Source organism: Belonocnema kinseyi, chromosome 8 (genome assembly GCF_010883055.1).
Source record: "Belonocnema kinseyi isolate 2016_QV_RU_SX_M_011 chromosome 8, B_treatae_v1, whole genome shotgun sequence".
Lineage (NCBI taxonomy): Eukaryota > Metazoa > Arthropoda > Insecta > Hymenoptera > Cynipidae > Belonocnema > Belonocnema kinseyi.
In genome coordinates this window covers 140,792,807-140,798,753 of record NC_046664.1, presented here as the reverse complement: position 1 = coordinate 140,798,753, position 5,947 = coordinate 140,792,807, and the positions used below count along the sequence as shown (strand labels likewise).

General features: G+C 32.5%; 1 protein-coding gene across 2 annotated transcripts in view; it reads left to right on the top strand.

Annotated features, from left to right (window-relative positions):
- Positions 1–1,956: 1,956 nt before the first annotated feature.
- Positions 1,957–5,947, top strand: part of LOC117177680 (GDP-D-glucose phosphorylase 1) — an 83,034-nt gene continuing 79,043 nt past the window's right edge. For both annotated transcript variants that reach the window (XM_033368511.1, XM_033368512.1), the window contains exon 1: positions 1,957–2,234. The gene's annotated coding sequence lies outside the window, so the exon portion shown is untranslated. The remainder of the gene's footprint in view (positions 2,235–5,947) is intronic.

The window sequence follows — 5,947 nt, the reverse complement described above, 5'->3', positions numbered from 1 at the left end:
GATGTGTTTTCAATCCAAACAGTTGCATTTTTAACAAAAAAAGAAGAAAGATTTGCTATAAAATAAGATTTTTCTTAAATTCCTAAATGTTTGAACAACAAAAAAAGTGAAATTTTTAAGCAAGAAAATTAATTTCTTTTTTAGAATACAAATTTTCAACAAAATATAAAAAATCATACTATTGCTTATGAGGGTATTTAGATTTTGAATTATTAACTCTAATTATTTTAATCAAATCTACAGAAAATAATAATCAATAAGTGTTCATTTTTGTTTAAAATGTTTAAATGATGTATTTTAATGAATAATATTTACTGAATATATACATTAATTTGCAGTTTTCGATGACTAATGTAATAGAATGAATCTTTTTGAGGATGAAGTTTTGATTTAAAAATTTTTTTCTATTAAAATTACGCAAGGTTTTAGGATAATGAAAAAAATTTTCTTCAGACATAAAAAAATTTATTTAATTTTGAATGGCTACAATTTTATATAATAAATACATCACACTTTACTTACAATAACCCTACGTGACTAAACACAAAATTCAGAAAAAAGAGTAAACGGAAATTTTAAATCTTACATAATTGCATTCCCCACATTGAAAGGAAATTTTCTTTAGATTCCCAGAAAAATGTTTAATTATTTTTTATTTTGAAAAATTAACTTTAGGATAATGTTCTTAAAGATTTCAAAGCATTTCCAAAAGATTTAAGAAAAAGAATTTTTTGAAACTTTTAAAAAGGAAAAACATTTAGGATATTTAAATATCTTAAAAAGATTCCAAAAAATGGTTAATATGAAAATTATAGAAATTCTGAAAAAATGTAGATTTTTACAATTTTGTAAAGAAAAAGAAGCTTTTGATGAATTTGGAAAGGTTTTGAGAGAGTCAAACAAAATTCTCTACAATGCTGGGAAGATTTAAAGTTATTTTCTGGAAGATTATTGGATAATTTTTTTTTATTTTTGCAGAATTTTGTAAAAATTGTAGTTTAAATAGTGTTTAAGTTTGAAAAAATGAACGAAAATTATACATTGCAAACAAATTTAATTAAATCGGACAAATTAATTGAAAAATTTGCTTTTCGTCATAATTATTTTAATTTATTAATTTTCATTTATATTCATTTCCATTTAAGAGGAAAAGAGAATTTTCATTATACTTGTTTTTAAATTAATCATGCATTAAAGTTATTTCAAGCTAAGAAATAAAAGTTGTTAAAAATTATTTATGAAATCGAGCAAAATATTTTAATACCAAGTATAACTAGTTTTAGAAAAGACCTCAAGGTGAACATTATCGAATAAATATTTCATTATTTTCATTGTTTATTTAACAATAGTTTTTAGGGTTTAATGTTTTTTCTTTCACTGTAGGTAAAAGTTGCAACTGTTATTTAACCATAATGCTGTAGGGTTTATTTTATTCCTTAAAAGATTCTCTGTAAATCTCATTAGTACGTTTTTATTGAATAAAACTTTTATTTAGGGATAAATAAAAATTGAACTATCTAAAGTTGGTATACGTCAGTAATTAAATAATTTATTAAGAATGGAGCATACAGCTAATTTCGAGCTGAAAGTTGGACTGCGCTCAACTGTGTTGGACTGATAGTTGCACACGGTGCGCATGCGCGAAAACGGATGCATTGGCTAAAGTTTGGGCATCGACATGTAGTACTGGACGGCTGGCTACGGCTTTCGAAAGTGGTCCAGGGAATAGGAGATGACAAATTGAGAAAGTAGACCTGTCTTTTCTAAGGATGAAGATTGGTGATTGGTCAGTTGATCATGTTCTAATAAAAGCAGATGGAAGGTGAGTAGAACCAATCACCATCCTTAGACAAGGACAGGCCCACTCTCGATTTTTCTCTCTTTCTATTCCCGGGTCTACTTCCAACAGCCGTAGCCAGCGGTCTAGTGCTTTATGTCGATGGATTTGGGGGTGAAGGTGTGCGAAAGATCGTCTCCAATTATTTCTCACTATAAAGGTCACTTTTGCTTCCCGTTATAATATCTTTGCGAATATTCATTGAATTTTCTAACAATTTGGTAAACTTATTCTTTTTGATAATATTGATCAAAAGCTTTGAGAGAGATACAGATTATTTTACCCAGAAAATATATTTAGAAGGCGCTCGTGAAAGAAATACAATACAATACAAAGAAAAGAATACAATTTAATACAATTTTAAGACCAGCTTCAAACAACGTGTGGTCTTTTTCTGGTATGTATGCTTCAGCCTATACCTGCATCACATTTAGGTAATTGAAATAGACACTACTCCCCCCCCCCCCCCCCCCCCCCCCCCCCTCTCACTGAAATAAGTATAGCAGCTTGCATCAATTGATGCAGGGTTGAAGAAGGGTTGCATTAAAAAGTATTGAAAAATTGCATGCATTCAGCGGTAACACGAGAAATAATGAATATCTCTGGATCCTGTATTCGTCCTCCCGTTTTGAATCTCCACAACAGTAGAAGTTATCTCTTAAATTAAATCCCTTCCTGTAACTAGCTCCGACAATATTTTTCTGAATGCTTTTGGATATCACCCCTAGCCAGGGTGACCAGATGACTGGGTAAGAAAAGCAGGACACCCCACTCCTTACCACCTCCCACCATTAATTCTTTTCTACCCCTAGCCCAATTTGGTGCGTTATTTGAAAATTAAAAGTGTTTATCCTGTGATTATAACCTGTGAATAATAAATATAAAAAATGAAACTCACAGCGACAGATTATTATTTACGAGACTAAGAAACTCAAAATAAAACTTAAAAAATTTAATTAAACATAACCTTGCAATGGTACTTACGTTAGATTTGTACAGTGACAGAGACATAGGAACACTTTCCCCTTTGCAGTCATTGGAATAGTAAAGTGAAGAACGGGAACGGGTAACACAAACCGAATATATAGCAAGCTATGGCTTTTTATACGATCAGTAGTAGGACTCCGGGCCGTTTCGCAGTCGAAAATCTAACGGACTTCTTTTTCCATCGACGAACGTTAAAAAAGAGGACTATTCGTTTTTCAGCTTTCGACACGGTGGACCCCCATCGCAGTTTCAACGAGCACAATTCCTAGAGAGAAGTGCTGCGCAAACACAAACGTAGTGAACAATGAGGTTAATATAAGTAAATTTGTCATTGGTCAAGCGACGAATTTTATTCCTCTCGAGCTAAGGCTTCGCTGGTAGAAGTTGTGAAGAAAATTTAGGTCCGCGCAATAAAAAATGCAAATATCGCGAATATCTTGAAAAAGAAGGACATCAGACAAAAAAGAAGGACAGAAGGACAAACATCAAAAAAGAAGGACATGTCCTTCCAAAGAAGGACGTCTGGTCACCCTGCTCCTAGCGGACCGAGTGAACGGAAAGGATACTCTACAGCAGGGCTCACTAGAAGGCAGTCTTTGGCTGCAAAGGCTGCCAGTGGCAGTCTAGGCACTAGGTCCAACAGGCCCTAATAAAGCTTGTTGTTCGACTGGTTCCTAGCCCTTCACGGTCATTATACCTCTCGCCGGGCTTAAAAGCCATTACTGCAAGTTTTATCATAATTATAGACAATAAAAGTATTTTTGTTTCAAAATATGACACATTTAATTATCTCTTGAATGAAATAATAAGAATAAGAAACATTTTTATGGAAAATTGTTAAACTCCACAACTCAAGTTCGCGTTTACTTGAACTATACAAATTTAATTTCAATTTAAATAGAAGGTGAGAGAATGAAAATTAATTTTGTAATTAAAATTTAAAGGATAGATTTAAGTGAAAAATATATTTGAGTCTAGAACAGATTTCGTTCTCCATACATATTTATTGTATACCATTTTTGTCCAAATGTACGGCAACAATTTCAATTCAGTTTTTTTTTACATTTAATTTAATTTAATCAGTGAGTACAATTTTTTATAATACTATTGAAAAAGAATTATTATTATTATTATTATGTAAAAATATTATTAGGACTAATTATCAAAATAAAATGTAAATTATACTTTTCGAAATTCAAACATTTTAATTGCAAAATTTAAACTGATAATAGGGAAAAATTGAGAACTTAGCGCTTACCGTGTCAGTTCAAAATTTGAAACCATTAAGAATTGAAGAAATTAATCAATTTTTCAATTCAAAATTTTTGTTGGTCGAGCTTGGAATGTCCAACTTTTTGGAACATTTTTCGAATAAAAAATTTGTAATTTCAAATTATTTTGTATTTTGAACGTTTCTTTACAATAATTTGATTTACAAGTTTAAAAATGGAAATATTTTTTTATTTTGAATTGTGAAAATAAAGATGAATTTATTTTTAAATTTGAGAAAATTTGGCGTCGTAGCCTTGTTTTCTCAGGTTTCCACTGTATGTCGCTAGCACCCAGCCAAAATTCTTAGTTACCGACGGATAAAGTCTATCAACTGCTACTAAAAGTAGATGCACTTCAAGCCGCCTTCGGCCCATGTACATGACAGGTATTTTATTTTTTAAAGTTGTAAGCGCTGCAAGAAAACGTATTGCGATTACTCCATGAGTTTCTAATGAAAATTTTTAAGTAGAATCCGAATTTCAACCATTTAAAAGTTGATATTGTTTTTTTTTGTTGAGTTTTTTAAGAAGGAACCAAAAGGGGACTCATTGGGGTCCTTAAGGGTACTTTTTCGAAGCTCTTTTTGGTTCCTTCGGTCCACCAGGGAGTATCAGGTACCTTTTATGGGCCGATTATAGATCAGTTAGAAACTAACTTCGGTCTTTAATGATATTTTATTTCTGTTTCCATTCGACGTATAGCATCCGGTTAAGACCGTTTTCGAAGCCAGTTAGGAACCAAATAAAAAATTAACTTCGGCCTTTGATAATATTTGATTTCTGTTTTCGATCACCGAATAGCACCAGGTTTGGACCGACTACAACACAAGTGCCAAGTGGCGTTTAGAAGCCGGTTAGGGACCAGTTAGAAACTTCTTTTGGTCTAAAAATATTTAATTCATGTTTTCGATCGCCGGATAAAACCCGTTTAGGACCAGTTACAGCACACACGAGAGTCAAGTGCCTTTTACGAACCTCCAAATTCCCAATACCCAGTGGATAAAAAAATTAAGGATGTCCTAGAGACGTCTTTGGGACATCCCTAAGACGTCTTTTATAGCATGCCTTTAGGTTATCCTAGGGATGCTCTTTAAAAGTCTAATGTCAGTTAGAAAGATGTCCCGCGGACGCCCATGTCTTTAAGACGTCTTGAGGTCGTCTTTAGGACATTGGACGTCTTAAACAGGTTGATTGGCCTGTCATAGGACGTCCCATAGTAGTGAAACTCCCATATATGGTTTTAAGGACTTATGGTACATTCCAAATTCTCGTTAATATTAAATATTAAACTTCTTAATTTTTCAAATTGACTTATATTTATATCCGTATTTATATCACCTGTAAGTTATTTTTTAGTGTCTCAAAATATGCAAACAAAAACCTAATCTGCTCTAATCAAGCAAATAGTACTTTCTTTTTTTAATCAATACTTACCAATTAACACATTTTCTTAAATCAGCATGTAATAGCAAACACGGTACTTATACCAATATACACAATACAACTTTCAGACAGTATTATATAATAAAAAATTCAATTTGACACTTCGACTAATGTTTATTTTCGAGATGTAAAAATGATTGAAAATATTGTGGTTGCACATGCGCATTGATTTTACTGACTCAGCGCCATCTAGCGTTGCCCCCGAACAGTAAAACGTAATGTCTTCAAAACGATACATGGGAGTGCCACTACTATGGGACGTCCTAAGAGCGTCCCAAGGACAATCTCGAGATTTTCATAGTTTGGTGCAGTGCTGCCAGACGAGCGGATTTATCCGTTTTTTACGGATTTTCCAGCTTGAGGGAGATTTGAAACGGATTTTGTACGGATTTTCTCATGGAAGCGGATT